Consider the following 25851-nt stretch of genomic DNA (forward strand, 5'->3'; position numbering starts at 1 on the left):
CTCCCAAGGAAAGAACACAGATCATCCGATAAGTTCTTGCCTTCTTGGATAATGGCAGATCTTGTTTGTGACTCTGCCTGTTAATCTCAAGGAAAAAAAAAAAAGACATTTTGAGGAGTCATAATCATTTCAGCCCAATTGGCAACTATTTTATGAGTATTTTGTGGAAGATGGTAAATCTCTGCATAAGACCCATGAAATTGTCTACCTGATATTTGTTTGAGGGGAAAATAATTCTTTATCTTTATGGCTGGTTGTCAACTGTGCAGTGATATGTCAGCAGGGAGGGAAGAGAATGTGTATCACTAGGTGACAGCAAATGACCACATTCATCAGGGTGATGTCAGTGAGTTGACTGTGCCATACATCAGCTAGGTAAGGATCTGGCCTGGATTCTAGTTCTGCATATTGAAGAATGGTGGAGAACCATTTCCGGACAGATCTTCGAGCACAGATAAATTTTCACTATTGTTGTGTGAGCTCCAGAGAAACACCAGCTTACCCTCTCGCTCCCCTGAGCGTTAAATACTCTTTTCTTCTCTCCTGCTCCCACCCCCTGGCAAAATATGACCCACTCCTCCTATTCAGCACAAAGTCTTTTTCTCCCCCTTGGAAAATTTCCCAGCTCCCCTGTGCAGAAGCAGTTGCCCATTGGATGTTCTGTGATCACAGTATGGTGATGAGATCTCATCCCTTCAGTCCCTCGATAAAGTGATCATGGAAAAGAGAAAACATTCCTATTGGCTGGAAAGGCCTCTGGCACCGACTGCTGTATTTTAGTCCCATGTGTTTTAATTTTGTTCTCTTCAGTAAAACTATCTGAAATCTTTCTGTACTGCCCAAATGCTATGGCCATCAATGCTGACACCGGTAGTCTGACCTGCACCTTGTCAGGCCTGGTACTACAGAGTATCTACGATCTTATCCTTGACCTTAACAAAAGGGAAGATATGAAGTCCTGGGCACAGTGACACATGTCTGTGATTGCAGCAACTTGAGAGGCTGAGGCAGGAGGACTGCAAGTTCAACTCCATTCGTGGCAACTTAGCAAGACCCTGTCTTTAAAAAAAAAACAAAAAACAAAAAAACGCTGGGGCTGTAGTTCAGTGGTAAAGTGCCCCAGGGTTCAATCCCCAGTACCAAAAGGGAGGAAGATTCAGATATTAAAAATAACTTCTGTTGAGATTTTTCCTTTGATAAAAATTAAGACATATTTAGTAAAAGCAGTCACAATAGAAAAATCCCAGCCAAGTCACTCCCCTGTCTTGATAATTTAACAGCTTATCTTTTGTGAAAGGAAGGGTTTAATGACATTTTGCCACCTGCTTTTTAAAGCAAGCTACTCATAAAGTTCATAATAATATAAACAAGCTCTCTCTCCCCTTGTGAAGAAGACAGATGCTACATGACAGATTGTTATGTGCACCAAATAAAAAGATAAAATGACACTGTGTGCCAAATGCATACTTTTTTGTGTGATTTTTTTTTTCCCTCCTGGAGATTGAACCTAGGATCTTATACAGGCTAAGCACACACTCCACCACTGGCTGCATCCCCAGTTTCTGAGTGCAGGTTTAAGTTCCGCTTCTGCCTCTGCCAGCTATGTGTATTTGGGCAAGCTCACTTTGGGAGCCTCAATTTCTTTCTTTTTTCTTTTATTTAGGTACTGGGGTTGAACTCAGGGGCTCTTAACCACTGAGCTATATTCTCACTTTTTTTATTTCTCATATTTTTTTTTAAGAGTGGGAGAGAATTTTTTAATATTTATTTTTTTAGTTCTCGGCGGACACAACATCTTTGTTTGTATGTGTTGCTGAGGATCGAACCCGGGCCGCACGCACACCAGGCGAGCGCGCTACCGCTTGAGCCACATCCCCAGCCCTATTTCTCATATTTTATTTAGAGATAGTCTCACTGAGTTGCTTAGGGCCTTGCTAAGTTGCTGAGGCTGGCTTTGAACTCACAATCTCCTGCCTCAGCCTCCTAAGCTGCTGGGATTACAGGCATGTGCCACTGTGCGTAGCAGGAGCTTCAATTTCTTAATCAGTACTAATACAGTCTTCCCTGCCTTTCCCAGGCACTAGACAAATGAAATTGCCTGCATGTGTGTACCTGTTACAGGAGAAGCCTGTTCCTCTCTGCCTACGTGTTCAGCTTTGCCCTCTGTGCTCCTTGTCCCTGTGTGCCTGCCATTGGGACCTCCTGTGGTCCCTCTGGTGGGCTGGAGTACCTTGTACTTACCTCCTCATTCTCCTTCATATAGATATAGATATATCTCACAGTTCTGGGGCTTAAACCCAGGGCCTCGCATGTGCTATGCAAGCCACGGAGTTATATCCAGTTCTTCATTCTCTTTTTCCTTGAACTGTTCACTGATACTGGAGGAAGACAGAATATGCCAGATGAAAGCTTTATCTGGGGGTTCTAGACACATTTAAGAAAACTACAGAAATACATTGCTCATCCCTAAATAAGCTCCGTAGTTTAAAAAAAAACACACACATGAATGTCTTTAAAGGAAATAATTAAGTGAAACAGGTTCATTATTCCTGGTAATTATAATGACTAGCTCTCGGTCTTTGGCGTTTTAAGGGTAACTCAGCATGAGATGTTTGTTTTTGTAGGCAGATCACTTAATGAAAGTGATTCTATCAGGAAGGACTAAAATAGCATTTTTCTTTTGCATAAATTTACATGTTTAGGCAATGTGTAAAATTAGGAGGAACTGTGGAAAGAAAAAGTCTTATACTCTTTATTTTCTTCTACTCCTTGGGGATGAGAGGAAAAGAGAGAAACACACATATTGATGTAATTTGGGGCTCAGGAGTGATCTGTTCCATGGGCCCACCAGACTGTTCACATTTCTGGTAAATTAAATCTTTTCCTTTTAATTGATCCCTGTTTGGCATTTTGGCACCCTTCTGTATACACATTCTTTTAGCTGATATTAACCACAACTTAATCATGGCTGGTGAGATTACAAATACCACTTTGTTGAAAAGCACTATTTTTGGATCAGAGGTGGGTACATTTTATTTTTAAGCTTGGATTTTTCAAATTGAAGCATTTGAATTTTGCCCTCACAATTCTTGCTCTTCCACAATATCCTTTGACACAACTAGATAGTTAAGAGGCAAGGCTGATACAGACAGATTCATCTCCTAGCCCACTTAATACAACTTTATTTTGCATTTAAGACGTATTTATTGAGGTCTGCTATGACCAAGGTACTGTACTTTTATGATGGGTACAACATAGATGAGGAATTCATCCTATGGATGAAGGAGTTTAAAATCTGGTAATATGACAAATTAGAAATAATCAGCCGAGGTCCTGGTTAATTTTTTGGTCTTGTTGGGGGCCTCTCTGCCTTAGAGGCAGGGACTAGCAAACTCTGCCAAGGGCCAAATAATAAATGTTGTAATATTTTGGGCCACACAGTCAGTTGAGTACTGATACATGTACTCGGCTCTGCTGTTGTGGAGTAAAAGCAGTATAGATAATACTGTGATGAATGAGTGTGTGGCTCAATTTCAGTAAAACTTTATTTGTAAAAATGGGCTGCTCACAAGAATTGACCTGTGGGTTGTGATTTCTGACTGTTTCAGGGTGTGTGCCCCAAGTTGTTACACTGCCTTGCTGAGCCCTATGAGATGCCTCCTGAGCATCCTCTGTGTCAGGTAGATGAAGAAATTGAGTCTCTGCCTTAAGGAAGCCTCCAAATGTGAAAGAGATCATGTAGCTTAGAGTAAGACATTTACCCTCTGCCAAGGATGCAATTTTACAGCTATAAATATTGATAAATAATATTTTCCCTCCTTCATCACAGATGTCATAGAAAACTAATGGGCTAGTTTATGTAAAGCATTTTGATTTACTCAGCTGAATATCATTTTTAATGTTAAATTGATGCTTGCTGTTTGGTAGTCTCAAGGGAGATGATTAAATAGTCTCATGCCCCATAAATATGTGCCATTAAGTGTCAGTTAAAAACTGTCTTAAAAGACAGAGCCTAAAATAAATAAGTCAGTCTGTTCTTTATTCATTTAGAAGTCTCCTATGGTGAGGCTTTTTTTCTTTCTTTCTTTCTTCTTTTTTTTTTTTTGTTGTAATTCTGGGGATCAAACCCAGGGCCTTGCACATACCAAGTATGTACTCTACCACTGGCTACATCACAGCCCTAGAAGCCTCCTTATGTTAATAAACTAGCAAATTTTACTGAGTTTGATTGCTATACTTTATTTTTATGATGCATGCACTTTAAAAATTTATGTCATATTAAATTTTCTAATGGAACCAACTATAGAAGAGAAAAAAAATCTGAGTAATTCAGGAATATGGCAATATGTACTTCAGCAAGTTACACAGCCACAGTGTCCTCCTGTTACTCAGGTTTTCTGAGTTATAAAAGTTGTGCTTATCTCACAGTCAGTCTGACTGTCATAGAACTTTTGAGACGAGGAAGAAACAGACATGCACTTTTGGAGGTAAAAAGGATGATTTAAAATTGTTCAAATAGTTATACACTGAGGAACAGAAGGGAGTGAACTACTCACGCAGGCAGCATCATGGAGGGATCTCTAAAGAAGCCAGGCACAAAAGGTCATGTACCGTGTGATGCCACTGACATGTGACATTTGGGACAGAGAAAACTGTAGGGGTAGAAATCAGATCGGGTTTGCCAGAGGTTGGGGACGTGAGGAGGAATCCATTGCAAAGAGGTATGAGAGGACTTTTGGGGGTGATGGAAATGTTCTCTTCCTTGATCATGGTTGTGGTGACATGGCTGGGCCTGTGTCCAAGCAGTATGCTTAGCAAGTGTGAATTTTACTGTGTGGAAATTGTACCTCATTAAACCGGATCAAAACTGTTCGAGAGAGTTTCTCAGGCGAAGATAAATGGAGAATAGATAAAAGGTTCCCACAAATTGCTCTTCTGGTTCAATTCTGAGTGCAGTTTGGGTCAGAGTCCTCCTTGTATTTACTCTCACAGACAGACCCAGGGAGAACCTCAGCACAGGGCTGAGCTTTGAGGTCAAGTGCAAAGAAAGAATCTCCACCCAGAGGTCAGCCCTGGCCGTTCTTGGAGACTCCTGAGAAGTGCTTGTTTCCCGGTGGTAAGGAAGTTGAGGTGAATTGTGTTGCTGTCTGCCATGTTTATTCTTACCCATGTCTTTTCCTTCAACTGCATGGGAAAGTGAAAGGCACAGATCGCAGACACTTTGGAGTCGCATCCCTGCTTTTGGTCATGTTTCTAGGCTAGTCATTTAAAGAATGTCCACTGAGAATCTCCTATCTGCTGGGCACTGACACAGCCCAGACAAGACAGGGACCCCTGCCGTCCCAGAGCTCACCCACCAGAAGGCTAACAGCTCACATTTACTAAGCACTTACTGTGTGCCAGGTGCCGTGTCATTTCATCCAGACAGCCACTGATCATTGGTAATGATGATACCAGTTATCATCATGGTGCTCATTAAAGTGAGGAAATAGAAGCCTGGAGAGTTAAGTACCTTGCCTTAAGGGCACATTACTCACTGAGACACAGTAAGAAGCAGCCTGGATTTGGAGCCCACGCTGACTGGTGATAAGTCCATGTTCTTTGCCACATGGCCTCTCTGCAGTGCACAGGTGAGCAGCAGGTACAGTGCTTATAGTACTTAGGTACTCTACTGACAGAGTCCCAGAATCTCAGTGCTAGATGCCCTAGGAAATAACTTCAGGATGAATAAAGCTCTCCCATTTCTGTAGAAACCCTGACTTCCTGAAGGTCAGTGAATATCAATAGACAATTTACCAAAAGTAAAAATAAAATAAAATTGAATTGACAATCATCTAGAAGAGATGTTGACCTTAAAAACAAAGAAATAAAAAAATAGAAATTTAATATATTACATATTCAATCAGCAAGCAAAGAGTTTCGATGGAGACAGTGAAGACAAATGCACCTCTAATGGAAAGGAAAATTAATGTAGTTTGAAAAGCAGTTTCCATTCTGAAGTGTAACCATATTTATTCCTTTTAACCTAATTTTTCTAGTTTTATGACTTTATCTTTAGGAAGTAGTCCAAAATTGTTGAAATGGTATATTTAAAAATACATACAATGGATAGATCCTAAAAGGACAACAGCAGATGAACAGATAGTAAATTAAGAAACATTTATTCAGTGGTGTATTAAGCAAGTGATGAAAGTGATGGTAGAGAAGCCAATGTAGTAATATGGGGAAAACAGGTAATATAAAACCTTAGCTAAATCTTTACCACTTGCACCTCAGATACAGCATTAATCCCTAGGATATATAAAGAACTCAAGAAACTGAACAACAAAAAAACCAAATAACCCTATCAATACATGGGCAAAGGAACTGAATAGACCCTTCTCAGAAGAAGAAATAGGATCGGTCAACAAACATATGAAAAAAATGTTCAATATCACTAGCAATTAAAGAAATACAAATGAAATCCACCCTGGGATTCCATCTCACTCCAGTCAGAATGGCAATAATCAAGAATACAAGTAACAATAAATGTTGGCGAGGATGTGGGGAAAAAGGTACACTCATATGTTGTAGGTGGGACTACAAAGTGGTACAACCACTCGGGAAAGCAGTATGGAGATTCCTAAGAAAACTTGGAATGGATCCACCATTTGACCCAGTTATCTCATTCCTAAGTTTATACCCAATGGACTTAAAATCAGCATACTACAGTGATGTAGCCACTTCAATGTTTATAGCAGCTTAATTCACAATAGCTAGATCATGGAACCAACTGAAGTGCCCTTCAACAGATGAGTGGATAAAGAAATTGTGGTATGCATGCACACAATGGAATATTACTTAGTCTTAAAGAAGAATGAAATTATGGCATTTGCTGGTAAATGGATGGAACTGGAGACTATCATGCTAGGTAAAATAAACCAATCCCAAAGAACCAAAGGCTGAATGTTCTCTCTGATATGCAGATGGTCATTCACAATGGGGGCTGGGGCTAGGGAAGAATAGAGGTACTTTGGATTAAACAGGGGGGAGTGAAGGAAGAGGAGGAAGTTTGATGGTAGGAATGATAGTAGAATGAATCATACTTTTTTTTTTTTTGTGGTGCTAGGGATTGAACCCAGGGCCTTGTACATGTGAGGCAAGCACTCCACCAGCTGAGCTATATCCCCAGCTGAATCAGACATTATTAACCTATGTGCATATATGATTTTACAACCACTATAACTCCACATCATGTTCAACCAGAAGAGTGAGAAGTTATATTCTATTTATGTATGAAATGTCAAAATACATTCTACTGTAAATAACAAAAACACGCTAGCTGTAAAAAATGAAGAAAGGGAGAATGCAAAATCACATGTTGAATATAATTAAACCTTTTTTTTTTTTCTTTAGGACAGAGAAAGGGGTCTTCAAATAACAGTTTTTTGTCTACGGCCATAAATCTTGTAGTTCTGGAGTCCAATACTTAACAGATTTTTATTTGGTGATTGTCATTTAGTGCTTCTATAATAAGAAGAGGAAATTTAAAATTTACCTTCATTACACAACTTAGGAAATCACTAATATATTTTAAATTATTTGAACTTTTCTTAAAAAGCAAACCACTATATCCATAGAATTATTAAAAAGAACACAGCAGACCTACATGGTACAGGGCGCAGTGATCTCCATGAGAGGGAAAACAGTGATGTGTGGGACAATGTGTATTTTATCTAACCTGTAAAAAATTGGATATTGACAAATTATAATTTGTGGGTACAAATTGACGCTATAATATATGTGTACAAATAATTTAGTTAACATGTCCATCACCTCCAATATTTACCATTTATTCCTCTGGTCTAATGAAACTTTGCAACTTCTGACCAGTTTCCCTCCAGCCTCTAATAACTAACATTCTGTCCTCTGCTTGAGTTTGACTGTTTTAGATTCCACTCAGGAGTGAGAAAATACGGTATTTGTCTTTCTGTCCCTGGCTTAAATTCACATAGCATAATGTCCTCCAGTTTCATCCATACCATGGCAAATGGCAGGATTTCCTCCCCCTCCCCCTCCTCCTCCTCCTCCTCCTCCTCCTCCTCCTCCTCCTTCTCCTCCTCCTCCTCCTCCTCCTTATTTTTTGAAGCTGAATGGTATTCCATTTTGTGTGTGTGTGTGTTTGTGTGTGTGTGTGTGTGACTTTTTCTTTATCTATTCATCTGTTGATGGACAAGTTCATTCGTTTATTTTATTAAGAATTTTTTTTTTTAGTTGTCAATGGGTCTTTTATTTTCTTTATTTATATGTGGTGCTGAGGATGAGTGCTGAGGATCAAATCCAGGGTCTCTCACCAGGGTCTTACCCAGGTAAGTACGCTACCGCTGAGCCACAACTCCAACTCCCGGATTCATTCTTAACTTTGCTATTGGGATTAATACTGCTGTATGGGGGCTGGATTTGTGGCTCAGTGGTAGAGTGCTCGCCTAGCATGCACCAGGCACTGGGTTCAATCCTCAGCATCACATAAATGTAAAATAAAGATATTGTGTCCACATAAAACTTAAAAACAAATATTAAAAAAAATACTGCTGTAAACATGAGAGTGCAGATACATTTTTGTCATACTGATTCTAAAACCTTTGGCTATATACCCAGAAATGGGATTACTGAATTTATACTTGATTTATATTAAGAAGGAAAAAAAGGGGGCTGGGGATGTGGCTCAAGCGGTAGCGCGCTCGCCTGGCATGCGTGCGACCCGGGTTCGATCCTCAGCACCACATACCAACAAAGATGTTGTGTCCGCAGAGAACTAAAAAATAAATATTAAAAAAAATTCTCTCTCTCTCTCTCTCTCTCTCTCTCTCTCTCTCTCTCTCTCTCTCTCTCTCCCCCCCCCCCTCACTCTCTCTTTAAAAAAAAAAAAAAAAAGAAGAAAAAAAGGGAGAAAGGGTTGAGGACATTATCCATGTCTGCATATGGTTGAATATACACACAGGCATCCTGGAGAGACACTGAAGAAGCCAGAACCGTCATTCCCTGCCTGCCTTTAAATCAGTAGGATTCAGAATAGAGAAAGTCTTGGGTCCCTTTCCTGCTGCAGCAGTGATGTTAGGGCATGAAAGTTAGCTCAAGAACCCAGTGATCATTTGTCATATAGTTACCATAAGAAAAGACTGTTGGCATTTCAGCAATTGACTTTACAAACCAATATGTAAAATAAATCACGTCTTTTAGGTTATAGACTGCCTATGTTGATGAGACACACAATAGTGGCAGGACTGAAACTGGTAAGGTCCATCAGGGCCTGGAGTATGGCTGATCCAAGGAAGACTGTTCCCACTGCTAGAAAACAGATTAATAGGGAGTCATGGGGCTGGGGTTGTAGCTCAGTGGTAGAGCGCTTGCCTAGATTGTGTAAGGCACTGGGTTCGATATTCAGCACCACATGAAAATAAATAAATAAAATAAAGGTGTTGTATTCATCTACAACTAAATATATTTTAAAAAAATTAATAGTCAATAAGATGATGTTTCTTTGCAGCTAAATGGGGGATGATTCTGTACTGTGTTCTCAAATTCTAACAAAGGAAATCAGAGCTGAGTTTTCAAGAAGTACTTGAACAAAGTGGAAAGAGATGGGAGAATAGAAATCCAGGAGAGCCTTCGAGAGGGTGCAGGTTGGGGACTGTTGTTTTACCTACCTATAATTTTTATCATCTGATCAGGAGCTTTGGGTCCCTAGAATTGGCCCAGGAAAGAGTGCTCCCCAAAGGGAAGGGTCTTGGGTGATCTGTACCTCCCATGCTGGTGAGCAGGTTCACAGCCCTGCATCGGGCCTCTCCTTTCATCCTTGAGCCCTAGATTTTTACCTTAAGAACATGGAAAATTAATAGCCATTTATCCTTCAGGCAAGTATGAGGGAGATGTGCTTGTGAACAGTTGCCTTTGAGAAGCTGCAAATAAAGAAGCAGATCAGTTTACTCATCCGCAATTCAAACATCCAGCAGAGGTATTTATCTGTTGAGCTACTTTACTGAAAAGACTTGAATGCATTCCATCTGTGGTGCTCAGGTTCTATTTGTACTTTCACTAAGCTGTTGAAAAGAAAAAAACCCTCCTTTGTCCTTCCTCCTCCTCCTCCTCCTCCTCCTCCTCCTCCTCCTCCTTCACCCTCTGTAATGGAAAAACGTTCAGTGCCAGTGTCACAAACACAGAGGACTCTCCACTCCTTGCCTTGCCCTCCCTGACTGTCACGTGCTTTCTGGTTTGATTGGAGCAACCGTTCCTGGTGGAATCTGCTTGTTGCTGAAGAGTGAGGCTCTGTGTGGGGATTCTGCGTGTGCTACTGCTCTCTCTGTTGGGAATGCTTCACAAATCACAGTGGTAGTGGGAACATGGGGTGGAAGGTTCTTTGGAAATCAAGGGCTTTCTGTGCTGCTCATTGAAAACAAGGGAGTGATAGTGTTGAGACATATCCTGGATATTTTGGGATAGCAAGGACACCCATGTGTCCAGGGTGGGCAGTTTGTGAGGGGGCTGGCAGGTATAGAATCTAGAAGCTTGGATAGGCACAGCAGGTGGAGTATGGTGTGGACCGCGGATGCCAGTCTCTGATAGAAATTTATTCAGTGAATAATGGAAAGTCACCAAACGTTTCACAGGAAGGAAGTCCTTAATGCAAGAGGGCTGTGCTGATCAACCTGGTGGTAATGTTGAGGGTAAGCAGAGGCCGACTGACTGAATAATAGGATATTTCTGCAAGCCAGCCATGTGTAGATGAGAGTCTGGGTTAGGGTGGTGATAACAAGCTTAAGGGATTCAAAGAAAGAAACAAAGGAGTTTTTAAAAGCTAAGCCCAGTACGGAGAATGAGAGAATGGAAAATCAAATGACGGTTGTTTCTCTTAGGAAAAAAACGTATTGCCATTCAACGGACGAGGAATCGATATTGGCTTTACGTTAAAGATTTACAATAGAGGGGAAAAAAGAGTATATAGAGGATTCAAATCAGCCAGGAAGACATGATATCAAGAAAACAGAAAAATTTAAGTTATGACATCCGGGTAGCGGCATCTTCCATTAGGTGACTGTAGAGTGGGATGTCAAGACAAATGCCACCTGAGCAAGACTTGTACTGGGGATTCGGAGGTTATTGGTGACTCAGAAGTGGAATATGAGTAGCATGGTGTGATCTGGGGAGTTCAGGAGAGAACCGTGCTGTGATGAAGGAGCCGCAGGCATGGATCATTCGCCTCTGCAGCTTAAAGGTGAAAATACAAAAGAAAATTAATAGCATCATTAAGCTATGGATTACCGAAACCTGTAGTTTGGCTAAGAAATGTTTTCTGTGCAGAGGGATGGTATAAATCATGTGGAGGTGGTGAATTTCCACCTTTGAGCCAGACTCTGGTCGTGTCCATCCCAAAGAGCTGATGGCTGTAGATAGGCCACCTTTGAGCTCCAGATTACAGTACATCTTTTACACACATGTGTTTCCGGAAGTTCCACTGGATAAGAGGCTGGGGGAGCCGGGTGCAGCGGCACACACCTGTAATCCCAGGAGTGCTCAGGAGGCTGAGGCAGGAGGATTGTGAGTTCAAAGCCAGTCTAGCAATTTAGTGAGGCCATAGGCAACTCAGTGAGACCCTGTCTCTAAATAAAAAATACACAAAAAAAGGATTGTTGCTCAGTGGTTAAGTGCCCCAAGTTCAATCCCCATCCCCCCCCCAAAAAAAAGGCTGGGGGACATAGGAGATGGAGTAGCAGAAATTCTGCCCTCCTACTAGCATGTGAAGGTAGAGGGAAAGGAAGTAATTATGTAGGGGTTTTGGGGGGGTAGGGACTGGGGATTAAATCCAGGGGTATGCCTAACCAAGGAGCCACATTCTCAGCCCATTTTATTTTATTTATTTTGAGATAGGGTCTTACTAAGTTGCTGAGGCTGGCTTTGAGCTTGTGATCCTCCTGCCATAGCCTCCTGAGTCTCTGGGATTATAGGCACGCACCACCGTGCCTGGCTGTAGGTTTTTTCCTACTTTACAATGTAATTTCATATCCAGCCGAGACTGGAGTACCATGGTTCAGATCATGCCTTCTGTCTCCTTCCATCAGGATGGGGCCTTAGAGAAGGAAAAGGAGATAGTATCACTGTTCAGGTGCTGTTGTTTACTGAGAGCCGCTAAAAGTTGTCACTGCTGCTTCTGCCAGTTGCTACTTGAGAATGGACTTTAGACGCTGTCCAGTGACCATGGCATATCTATCTGCCCACAAAACTGACTTCATGCAGACAGAAACCTAATTCCACCACCTGGCCGGAAGCAGCCAGCAACGCAGTCACGACTCCTGGGCAGAAACCTGAATAACTCAGCTGTGGTCTGTCTCTCTGTTACAGTCTGTTCTCAAATGCCAGGTCTTGCAGAAGTAAATGAACCCTGGAGATGTGGTCCCGGGACCCATTCTTCATGACTGCTGGACCAGAACTTGAAATACAGCCTCCTTACTCTTAATTCCTCATTCTTGATCACCCTTGTGGGGCTGTTTGGGACAGACGATAGAGGCTGTGACACCTGCTCCCCACAGCACAACAAATCCAAGGCCCCTTTTCTTCTTATTTGGAGGAGTCTGCCTTTGAGCCCTCTGTTCTCAAGGATCATACTCTTCTTCCTTTTCCTTCCTTTTCCCTGGCAGGACCCAGGGTGTGGTACCCGCACCCTGATTGCCTTGTTCTTGTTGATTTTTGTCCTTGTATTTGAAAACACTGCCCAGATTATTCAATCGTGAATCACAAACAGTTTGGAGCATTCTGCGGGGTTCTCTGGGAGTCTCTGAGTGAGGAAATGAACAGAGAGGGGGTGAGGAGTCCACACGGAAGTTTTCAGTAGAGAACAAGCTGCCCATGGCTACCTCAGCAGTACGTGGGCATCCACACAGCTGGTTCAGTTTAACACCTTGCTTCTAGCTGTGAAATTTGTTTGGAGCTTCACCAGGTCTATTTTGTATAAATGGGAAAAAAAAATTCGAGAAAGGAAAACCAGATTTCAGAGTGAAATTATACATAGAAACACCATCAAGCCCTATTCATGGATTCTATATCTGCCAATTTGCCTGCTTGTTAAAATTTATTTGTAATAACTTGTAAAAAGTTATTATTTGCTTTCATTTGTTTTATGTCTCTGCCCAGAAGTAGTCTTGCTGGATCATATGGTAATTTTATTTTTAACTTTTTGGGAAACTGCCATGTTATTTTCAGCAGCAACTGTACCGTTTTACATCCCCTCCAGCAGGGCGCAAGGGTTCTGATTTCTGTACATCCTCACCGACAACAATATTTTCTGTATTTTTCATAATGGCTCTCCTAATGGATGTGAGGTGGTATTAAAACTAAAGTTTGACCAGATATAGTGGGAGCATACCTCAATATTGTTAAAGGTATCTATGCTAAACCCAAGGCCAGCATCATTCTAAGGGGAGAAATATCGAAAGCATTCCCTCTAAAAACGGGAACAAGACAAGGATGCCCTCTTTCACCACTTCTATTCAACATAGTCCTAGAAATTCTAGCCAGAGCAGTGAGACAGATGAAAGAAATTAAAGGAATACTAATAGAAAAAGAAGAACTCAAATTATCACTATTTGCTGACACGATTCTATATTTAGAAGACCCAAAAAACTCCACTAGAAAACTTCTAGAATTCATAAATAAATGAATTCAGCAAAGTAGCAGGATATAAAATTAACATGAATCAATTGCGTTCCTATGCATCCATGATGAATCAACTGAAATAGAAATTAGGGAAACTGTCCCCATTCACAATACCTCAAAAAAATTATTTGGGAACCAATCTGACAAAAGAGGTGAAAGACCTCTACAATTAAAACTATAGAACTCTGAAGAAAGAAATTGAAGAACTTAGAAGATGTAAAGATATCCCAGGTTCTTGGATAGGCAGAATTAATATTGTCAAAATGGCTATACTACCAAAAGTGCTCTATAGAATTAATGCAATTTCTATTATGGTTCTGATGATGTTCTTCATAGAAATAGAAAAAGTAGTCATGAAATTCATTTGGAAAAATAAGAAGCCCAGAAGAGCCAAAGCAATTCTTAGTGAGAAAAGCAAAGCAGGAGGCATCACAATACCACATCTTAATTATACCACAGAGCTATAGTATCAAAATTGGCATGGTATTGGCACCAAAACAGACATGAAGACCAACGGTACACAATAGAAGACCCAGAGACAAACCCATGTAAATACAGTTATCTCATACTAGATAAAGATGCCATAAACATACATTGGAGAAAAGATAGCCTCTTCAACAAATGGTGCTGGAAAAACTGGAAATCCATATGCAGCAAAATGAAATTAAACCCCTATCTCTCACTTTGCACAAAACTCAAAGGAGATCAAGGACTTAGGCATTAGACCAGAGACCCTGCGCCCACTAGAATAAAAGATAGACCCAAATCTCCATCACGTCATCTTATGAACTGAATTCCCCAACAAGATTCCTGAAGCACAAAGAAGTAAAATCAGTAATCATCCCTGTTTTCTACTGATCTCGGCTCATTCAGCTACGGAACAGGTGATTTCAGGCTGGTATTTGCCTGCGTCTCCCAGACAGATCGCTCAGGCTTGGGGCTGGAGAACCTGTGGAGAATACTCCTGGGGGCTCACTCCTGGCAAGGCATGCGCCAGGCTCTGATCGGCCGGATTCTGGTTCCCGGGGCTGCTTTGGCCCAGGGCTGGGGAACCTGCGGAGACTGCGTGTGGAGGCCAGCTCCAAGTGGAGCGTGCGCTGAGCTCGGGGCGGCTGGGTTCTGACTCCTGGAACAGTTTTGGCCTGGGGCTGGGGAGCCCACAGGGACTGTGTCTTTGAGCCTGTGCCCAGCGGAGCGTGCACCGAGTTTGGAGACCTTGGAGCGGCTGGGCTCTGGATCCCAGAGCTGCTTTGGCCTGGGGCTGGGGAACCCGCGGGGGGCGCTCCTTGGAGCCAGCCCCCAGTGGAGCGTGCATCGGGATCGGAGAGGCCGGGTTCTGGCTCCCGAAGCTGCTTTGGCCCAGGGCTGGGGAACCTGCTGTGACTGCTTCTCGGTCCGGGTCCTGCTGAGTGCTGTGGGGGCCTGGGGGGGGGGGCAGAGTGGAGCTGCCGCCTGCGCCCAGAGCAGGCCAAGTGACCCGCCGGCGTGGTATCACGACACCTCAACTGCAGCTGGGGCCAAAGAGAGTAGCCGCCCACGCCTAGAGTAGGACCAGCGACCCGACGGCGCGGTAGCCAAGTCACTCCATTTGGAGTAGGGGCTGTGCAGAGCCGCCGTCTGAGCCTGCAAGGTAGGCAGACCTGCGACCCACATGCAGGACAGGCCCGATAGCCTGCCAGCGTGGTGGACATGTAGCACCGAGGCAGTCACATCACACTGGTTGGAATGGGGGTGGAGCAAGGCCACCGCCCGTGTCCGGAGGGGGCTCAGCGACCCGTTGGAGAGGCAGTCAGGTACCCCCATTGGGAGTGGGGGCTGTGCAGAACTGCCGCCCGAGCCCGCAAGGTGGGACCCACCGGCGGAACAGGCCTAGAGGCCTGCCAGCATGGTAGACACGTCACACCAATTGGAGTGGGGACCGAGCAGAGCTGCCGCCCACATCCGGATCAGGACCAACGACCCGAGGGCGTGGTAGTTACATAACCACAATTGGAGTGGGGGCAGAGCAGAACCGCCACCCGCGCCCACAGGGTGGGCAGACCTGCGACCGACCAGCGTGGTAGACAGACCACCCTAATTAGAGGAGGAGCACAGCCACTACCCGCCCTACAAGGGAGACTTCCCAACTATACAAGAGCAATATAAATAAATAGGGGGTAAATTTCAAAAACACAGCAGTTTCACCAAGCAGAAAGAAACGCGAGCAGTATGAAAACACAAGGAAAGAAAGGACCACAAGCAATGCAGGTCAACTCAACTTTAGAAGAGGTAATAGCTGCAACAGATGGAATGTCAGATAAAGAGTTCAGGATATACATGCTTCAGATGATCTGGAGTCTCAAGGAAGACATGCGACAGCAAAATCAGACAATGAAAGATCACATTGACAAGGAACTACATAAACAAATCCAGGAAGTAAAAGATCAATTTCACAGGGAGATAGAGGTAATAAAAAAACAAACAAATAGAAATCCTAGAAATGCAGGAAGCAATAAACCAACTTAAAAACTCAATTGAGAATACTACCAGCAGAGTAGATCACTTAGAAGATAGACTATCAGACAATGAAGACAAAGTATTTCAACTTGAAAAGAACATAGACAGCTCAGCAAGACTGTTAAGAAACCATGAACAGTACATCCAAGAAATATGGGATAACATAAAGAGACCAAACTTAAGAGTCATTGGGATACAGGAAGGCACAGAGCTCCAAACCAAAGGAATAAACAATCTATTCAATGAAATAATACGAGAAAACTTCCCAGACTTGAAGAATGAGACAGAATCCCAAATCCTAGAAGCCTACAGGACGCCGAATGTGCAAAATCATAAGAGATCCAGACCTAGACACATTATAATGAAGATGTCCAACATACAGAATAAGGAGAGAATTTTAAAAGCTGCAAGAGAAAGAAAGCAGATTACATTTAGGAGTAAATCAATCAGGATAACAGCTGATCTCTCAACACAGACTCTGAAAGCTAGAAGATCCTGGAATAACATATTTCAAACACTGAAAGAAAATGGGTTCCAACCAAGAATCGTGTATCCGGCAAAATTAAGCTTCAGAATGGAAATTGAAATTAAAACCTTCCATGATAAACAAAAGTTAAAAGAATTCGCAGCTAGAAAACCATCTCTTCAAAAAATCCTTGGCAAAACATTACAGGAAGAGGAAATGGAAAATAACATTGAAAACCAACAGGGGGAGGTAGGACAGTAAAGGGGGGAAAGTAATCAAAGAGGAAAACAAATCAGGTTTAGTAACATTAATAAACAAATATGGCTGGAAGAACAAACCATATCTCAATAATAAATCTAAATATTAATGGCTTAAACTCACCAATTAAGAGACACAGGCTAGTTGAATGGATCACAAAACAAGACCCAACAATATGCTGCCTACAGGAGACGCATCTGATAGGAAAAGATATACATAGACTGAAGGTGAAAGGTTGGGAAAAATCATATCACTCATATGGACTGCGGAAACAAGCAGGAGTGTCCATACTCATATCTAATAAAATAGATTTCAAGCCAAAGTTAATCAAAAGGGATAAAGAAGGACACTTCATACTGCTCAAGGGAAACATAAACCATTAAGACATAACAATCATAAACATATATGCCCCAAATAATGGTGCAGCTATGTTCATCAAGCAAACTCTTCTCAAGTTCAAGAGTCTAATAGACCACCATACAATAATCATGGGAGACTTCAACACACCTCTCTCACCACTGGACAGATCTTCCAAACAAAAGTTAAATAAGGAAACTATAGAACTCAATAACACAATTAACAACCTAGACTTAATTGACATATATAGAATATACCACCCAACATCAAGTAGTTACACTTTTTTCTCAGCAGCACATGGATCCTTCTCAAAAATAGATCATATATTATGTCACAGGGCAACTCTTAGACAATATAAAGGAGTAGAGATAATACCATGCATCTTATCTGATCATAATGGAATGAAACTGAAAATCAATGATAAAAGAAGGAAGGAAAAATCATGCATCACTTGGAGAATGAACAATAGGTTACTGAATGATCAATGGGTTTTAGAAGACATCAAGGAGGAAATTAAAAACTTCTTAGAGTTAAATGAAAACACAGACACAACATATCGGAATCTATGGGACACATTGAAAGCAGTTCTAAGAGGAAAATTCATTGCTTGGAGTTCATTCCTTAAAAAAAGAAAAAACCAACAAATAAATGATCTCATACTTCATCTCAAAATCCTAGAAAAAGAAGAGCAAAACAACAGCAAAAGAAGTAGAAGGCAAGAAATAATTAAAATCAGAGCTGAAATTAATGAAATCGAAACAAAAGAAATAATTGAAAAATTGACAAAACTAAAAGTTGGTTCTTTGAAAAAATAAATAAAATTGACAGACCCTTAGCCATACTAACGAAGAGAAGAAGAGAGAGAACCCAAATTACTAGCATACAGGATGAAAAAGGCAATATCACAACAGACACTTCAGAAATACAGAAGATAATCAGAAATTATTTTGAATCCTATACTCCAATAAAATAGAAGATAGTGAAGGCATAGATAAATTTCTTAAGTCATATGATCCGCCCATATTGAGTCAGGAGGATATAGACAACCTAAACAGACCAATAACAATAGAGGAAATAGAAGAAACCATCAAAAGATTACCAACTAAGAAAAGCCCAGGACCGGATGGGTATACAGCAGAGTTTTACAAAACCTTTAAAGAGGAACTAACACCAATACTTTTCAAGCTATTTCAGGAAATAGAAAAAGAGGGAGAACTTCCAAATACATTCTACGAGGCCAACATCACCCTGATGCCTAAGACAGACAAAGACACTTCAAAGAAAGAAAACTACAGACCAATATCTTTAATGAACCTAGATGCAAAAATCCTCAATAAAATTCTGGCGAATCGGATTCAAAAACATATCAAAAAAATTATACACCATGATCAAGTAGGATTCATCCCTGGGATGCAAGGCTGGTTCAATATACGGAAATCAATAAATGTTATTCACCACATCAATAGACTTAAAAATAAGAACCATATGATCATCTCGATAGATGCAGAAAAAGCATTCGACAAAGTACAGCATCCCTTTATGTTCAAAACTCCAGAAAAATTAGGGATAATAGGATCATACCTCAACATTGTAAAAGCAATCTATGATAAGCCACAGGCCAGCATCATTCTGAATGGAGAAAAATTGAAGGCATTCCCTCTAAGATCTGGTACAAGACAGGGATACCCTCTCTCACCACTTCTGTTCAACATAGTCCTCGAAACACTGGCCAGAGCAATTAGACAGAAGAAAGAAATTAAAGGCATAAAAATAGGAAAAGAAGAACTTAAATTATCACTATTTGCAGATGACATGATTCTATACCTAGCAGACCCAAAAGGGTCTACAAAGAAACTATTAGAGCTAATAAATGAATTCAGCAAAGTGGCAGGATATAAAATCAACACGCATAAATCAAATGCATTCCTGTGTATCAGCGACAAATCCTCTGAAACGGAAATGAGGACAACTACTCCACAATATCCCCCCAAAAAATAAAATACTTGGGAATCAACCTAACAAAAGAGGTGAAAGACTTATACAATGAAAACTACAGAACCCTAAAGAGAGATATAGAAGAAGACCTTAGAAGATGGAAAAATATACCCTGTTCATGGATAGGCAGAACTAACATCATCAAAATGGCGATATTACCAAAAGTTCTCTATAGGTTCAATGCAATGCCAATTAAAATCCCAATGGCATTTCTTGTAGAAATAGATAAAAGAATCATGAAATTCATATGGAATAATAAATGACCCAGAATAGCAAAAACAATGCTAAGCAGGAAGTGTGAATCAGGCGGTATAGCGATACAAGACTTCAAACTATACTACAAAGCAATAGTAACAAAAACAGCATGGTACTGGTACCAAAACAGGCGGATGGACCAATGGTACAGAATAGAGGACACAGTAACCAATCCACAAAACTACAACTATCTTATATTTGATAAAGTGGCTAAAAGCATGCAATGGAGGAAGGATAGCATCTTCAACAAATGGTGCTGGGAAAACTGGAAATCCATTTGCATCAAAATGAATCTGAATCCCTTTCTCTCGCCATGCACAAAAGTTAACTCAAAATGGATCAAGGAGCTTGATATTAAATCAGAGACATGGCATCGGATAGAAGAAAAAGTTGGCTATGATCTACATACTGTGGGGTCGGGCTCCAAATTCCTCAATGGGACACCCATAGCACAAGAGTTAAGAACTAGAATCAACAAATGGGACTTACTCAAACTAAAAAGTTTTTTCTCAGCAAAAGAAACAATAAGAGAGATAAACTGGGAGCCTACATCCTGGGAACAAATCTTTACTCCACACACTTCAGATAGAGCCCTAATATACAGAGTATACAAAGAACTCAAAAAATTAGACAATAAGATAACAAATAACCCAATCAATAAATGGGCCAAGGACCTGAACAGACACTTCTCAGAGGAGGACATACAATCAATCAATAAGTACATGAAAAAATGCTCACCATCGCTAGCAGTCAGAGAAATGCAAATCAAAACCACCCTAAGATACCATCTCACTCCAGTAAGATTGGCAGCCATCATGAAGTACAACAACAACAAGTGCTGGAGAGGATGCGGGGAAAAGGGTACACTTGTTCATTGTTGGTGGGACTGCAAATTAGTGCAGCCAATTTGGAAAGCAGTATGGAGATTTCTTGGAAAGCTGGGAATGGAACCACCATTTGACCCAGCTATTCCCCTTCTCGGTCTATTCCCTAAAGACCTAATAAGAGCATGCTACAGGGACACTGCTACATCGATGTTCATAGCAGCACAATTCATGATAGCAAGATTGTGGAACCAACCTAGATGCCCTTCAATAGATGATTGGATAAAAAATGTGGCATTTATACACAATGGAGTATTACTCTGCATTAAAAAATGACAAAATCATAGAATTTGGAGGAAAATGGATGGCATTAGAGCAGATTATGCTTAGTGAAGCTAGCCAATCTTTAAAACACAAATGCCAAATGACTCCTTTGATATAAGGGGAGTAACCAAGGACAGGGTAGGGATGAAGAGCTTGAGAAGAAGATTAACATTAAACAGGGATGAGAGGTGGGAGGGAAAGGGAGAGAGAAGGGAAATCGCATGGAAATGGAAGGTGATCCTCAGGGTTATACAAAATTACATACGAGAGGAAAGGAGGGGTAAGTCAAGATAATACAATTGGAAGAAATGATTTACAGTAGAGGGGGTAGAGAGAGAAAAGGGGAGGGGAGGGGAGGGGAGTGGAGGGGGGATAGTAGAGAATAGGATAGACAGCAAAATACATCAGACACTAGAATGGCAATATGTCAATCAATGGAAGTGTAACTGATGTGATATAGCAATCTGTATACGGGGTAAAATTGGGAGTTCATAACCCACTTGAATCAAACAGTGAAATATGATATATTAAGAACTATGTAATGTTTTGAATGACCAACAATAAAAAAAAAGAAGTAAAATCAAGAATCAACAAATGGGATAGTATCAAACTAAAAAGCTTCTTCATAGCAAAGGAAACAATCAAGAACATGAAGAGAATGGGAGAAAAATCTTTGCCTCCTGTACCTCAGATAGAGCAGAACCTCCAGGATATACAAAGAACTCATAAAACTTAACACCCCCCCCAAAAAACTCAGTCAACAAATGGGCAATGGAATTGAATAGACACTCCACAGAAGAAGAAATACAGTCAGTCAACAAATATGAAAAAACTGTTCAACATCTCTAGCAATTAGAGAAATGCAAATTAAAACTGCACTGAGATTTCATCTCACTCCTGTCAGAATGGCAATTATCAAGAACATAAGTAACAATAAATGTTGGTGAGGATGTGGGGGAAAGGTGCACTCATACATTGCTAGTGGGACTACAAATTGGTGTAAACACTCTGCAAAGCAGTATGGAGATTCCTTAGAAAACTTAGAATGGAACCACCATTTGACCCAGTTATCCCACTCCTCAGTTTATACCCAATGGACTTAAAGTCAGCATACTACAGTGACAAGGCCACCTCAATATTTATAACAGCTCAATTCACAATATCTAAGCTATGGAACCAACTGAGGTGCCCTTCAACAGATGAATGATAAAGAAACTGTGATTCATATACACAATGAAATATTACTCAGACATAAATAAGAATGAAATAATGGCATTTTCCTGAATCACAATAGGTAGGGGGGGTTGAGGGGAGGTAGGGGGAGTTCATCAGATCGTACAGGGCAGAGTGGGGGTAAGGAAGGGGGGATGGGAATGGGAAAGACAATAGAATGAATTGGGCTTAACTTTCCTATGTTCATATATGAATACGTGACCAGTGTAACTCCATATCATGTACAGTCTCAAAAATGGGAAGTTATACTCCATGTATATTTGATATTTCAAAACACATTCTACTGTCCTATGTAACCAAAAAGAACAAATTAAAAAAATTAAAAGTAAATAAATAAAACTGAAGTTTGAGATGAAACTCGATTTTCTCCACTTCTGCTGGTGGGTGGGGTCTGTATCTGGGCAGCTGAGCAAGTCTGTTTTCATGTTAGCTGCTCATGACAGCAGGGGATGTCTGCTGGCATGACTCAGAGAGTCACAACTGGCAAGCCAGATTCTCCTCCACCACTATCCAGTGAAGAATGAAAGGAGTAGAAGAAAAGAGAGAGAAGAAAAGAGATAGAACTTCCGTAAGGTGAGAGGGGAACTTATAGCAGATTGCCACTTAACATGTAGTAGTCTGGGGGTTTATATAGCTACTGGGTAAGGACATTGATCAATATCTATGCTAATCTGGTCTTGAAAAAGACTGGTTATTGATTAGTATCTGTGCTAATCAGGTATTGATAAAGTACCAAGACTATTGGTCAAACTCAATGCTAAAATGGTACTTGGTTAGCCTTCTCTTGCTCGGGTCTGTCTCATCCATCATTCAGCCCCCCTCCCCTATTCTTGGACAGAAGAGTTGGCTGAAATGTTTGGGATGTTGGGACCCATTAACTATTTTAGTATCTCATCATAGTTTTAATTGCATTTCCTTAATGATTAGTGATGCTGTATCTTTTTTGTGTGTTAATTGACATTAACATATTTAGTGTCTACTCAAGTCTTATGCTCAGTTTCTTATAGAATTAAACATTCTTCAACCTATAACCTAGCAGATCTACTCCTAGGAAGTAGAAGGAATTTACCCAAGAGAAATGAAAGTACATGTGCACAAAGACTGTAAAAGAATAGTTATAGCAGCTTTTTTCAAAGTAGCTCCCAAATGAAAACAATTGAGTGTCTATCCATAAGAGAAGGCATAAAAAATATGTGCGATTTTCATAAAACGGAGTATTTCTCAAGAATAAAATGGAACAAATTGTGGACAACAATGCAGATGAATCTCAGAGATATTATGCCAGGTGCGTAGGGACAAACGTGAAAGAACACATGCGAATTGGGCCCGTTTAGTGAAGCACAAGAATAGGCAAAACTAATAGATGGTATTGAAAGGAGAACGTTTCTGTTGGGGTGTGAAGGGGGCACAGGAGAACTTTCTGGAATGATGGAAATATTCTATATTTTTATTTTTGTTGATGGCTACACAGCTGGATCCCTTCACAAAATGTATCAGATTGTGAATGCTAAGAGTGTTGCATTTCATTGTAAATTTTACTTCAAGTTGGAAAAGCGGAACTTTATTCTTATGATTGTCTGTGAATCTTTAATTCAGAATGGCACATTTTAAAATACGCTATGATTTCCATTTGGTGAAATTTCTTGAGATCTACTTGATGGCCTGTGTGGTCATTTCCTATAAATGTTTCGCGTATGCCTTCAAAGAACATGTAGTCACAGCTGACGGGTGCAGTCTACCACATGGGTGACTAAGGTTGCTTTTGTGGCATTCAAATCATTTGAGTTTTTATTTGATTTTTTTTTTCTTTTGCTTGTTCTGTGAGTTACTGAGAGACATGTGTTAAAATCTTATGTAATCTTTATAATCTTGGACATATTCATTGTAGGTACTTTAAAGACTGTGTCCTGTCTCCGTTTGGGCCACCTCTGGGTTTGCTTTCATTGCCTTTTCTTTTTTCTTTTGGTACTGGGGATGGAATCCAGCAGTGCTGTACCACTGAGCCATATCCCCAGCCCTTTTTTTGTATTTTATTTAGAGACAGGGTCTCACTGAGTTGCCTAGGGCCTTGCTTTTTCTGAGGCTGGTTTTGAACTTGTGATCCTCTTGCCTCGGCCTCCCCAGCTGCTGGGATTATACAGGCGTGCGCCACCACAGCTGGTTTGTTGCCTCTTCCTTGAACCGCACCCTGGAAGGCCCTGGAATTGCTGCTAGGATGTAGTGCTGCTTGCAGGAGTTGTAGATACGGTGGAGGTGTCGGTTCTTCTTCTGAGGGCTTACTTTGCTTCTTTTTAATTCTTTTTGTATAGATATAGATGGACACAATGCCTTTGTTTTATTTGTTTATTTCTCTGTGGTGCTGAAGATTGAACCCAGTGCCTCATGCATGCTAGGCAAGCACTGCACCCCTGAGCTACAGCCCCAGCCCTTACTTTTGCTTCTGATGGGCATTTGGAGTAGGACAGACCTCCCTAATGGACACAGGGGCCCAGGGACTGAGCTGATGTGAGGCTGGGTGTGGTATTCTGTGGGCCTTCACCCTCGGGTGCAGACTTCAGCGCTACTGGAAGCATGGCTTATTTACCTGGGCGCCTTTGGTGGGCCCTGAACTCTAATTGTCACCCCCCCCCACCATGGGGACTGTCCAGGGCTCTGTCTGTTCAGCGCTCAGGCCTCTCTGCTGCTTTCTGCCTGGTTCACGTCGCCTGCCAATCTGCAGATGGGCGAGAGGCAGAATGTTAAACGGGCTTCTCTTCGGGTTCCTTCTCTCTGGGACCTTCCTTTCCATCCTGCGAGATGGACAAAACCTCTGCTCACGTTTTGTGTCTCTAAATAGCTGCTTTTTCCTGGTCTTCTCGGCAGCTTGGCCTGTGCTTCTGAAAAACCAGTAGTGTCTCAACAGGAAAAGTGGTATGGGATGAAATGCCAGGCTTGCTTCAGTGTCACCTGCCACTCTGAGATCTTGCCTGGTATGTCCCGAGTAGCCTTCCAATGGCTTTAAACAGGTTTTGGACGAAATTTTTGCCTAACTGGCACAAGCTAGTCCTTCTAGGGACTAGCATTTGGAGGGAGACTTGGAGGGGCTTCCTTCCATATTATTGCCTTAGAGTGTTGTCTTGTTCCACTTGTTTACAAAGGACATATTTGAATCAGGGATTGTTTCCTGGACATTTCCCTCCTCCGTTCCAGTTAACATCTGCTGTCACCATGTCATCCAGGGGAGGTAGGTGTAGGAGGGATGGTGTATCTTGCCTACAGGGAGCTTCTGAACCTAGCTAAATCTGATTTGTGTCTGAATAAAAGATGCCTTTGCTACCTCTGGGGACAGAGGTAACCTAAGGATTCCCACCTTCTCTCTGCCTTCTGTCTGCTAGATGGAATGGGTGTGTTCTGGCTCCTTGGATTTAGGCTAACCTACCATGAAGAGTGAGTCTGAGAATTCTGTGTGTAAAAACATAGATGTTCTCAGTGTCCATGGGGGTGATTCTTTCCATCTCCTCAAAAGTGGAAACAGTTTATACTAAATATTTTTTAAAACCCTACAATAAATTTAGGATAAGCTACTCGGGACGTACCATGAAACTTAATATCACTTCACCTAATTGAAAGCCTCAGCAAAAACTAACGAAAGGGCATGGCTTCTGTACTGACTTCTCCGCCAAGGAATGGAAGGCAAAGAGATTCATCTTAAAAGACCTAAAACGTTCTTGATGTTTTGTTTTTTCTCAACAGTTCATGAATGAGCAGTGATTCCCAGGCTTCCTCAATGATGTTCCCCATGTTCTGACACCCTTACCGCTGAGGGCGAATTTTCCTTTTTACAAGAAGAAAATATTGGTGGAGGATTATCCAACCAGAAAAGGACTTGTGTCTGTTTCGACAGGTAAGTCACCTGCGTAGAGGACGGAGGGGAAGTAGCTCATGATCTAGGAAGGACTTAGAAGAGCATTTCACTTA

General features: G+C 41.4%; 1 protein-coding gene across 4 annotated transcripts in view; it reads left to right on the forward strand.

The window, feature by feature from the left end:
• The window catches only part of Cracd (capping protein inhibiting regulator of actin dynamics), a 245621-nt gene that overhangs the window by 96232 nt on the left and 123538 nt on the right, over nucleotides 1-25851 (forward strand). For all 4 annotated transcript variants that reach the window (XM_040292385.2, XM_005320023.5, XM_021722817.3 and 1 more), the window contains exon 2: nucleotides 25627-25777. The gene's annotated coding sequence lies outside the window, so the exon portion shown is untranslated. The remainder of the gene's footprint in view (nucleotides 1-25626; nucleotides 25778-25851) is intronic.

This window comes from Ictidomys tridecemlineatus, chromosome 9 (genome assembly GCF_052094955.1).
Source record: "Ictidomys tridecemlineatus isolate mIctTri1 chromosome 9, mIctTri1.hap1, whole genome shotgun sequence".
Classification (NCBI taxonomy): Eukaryota; Metazoa; Chordata; class Mammalia; order Rodentia; family Sciuridae; genus Ictidomys; species Ictidomys tridecemlineatus.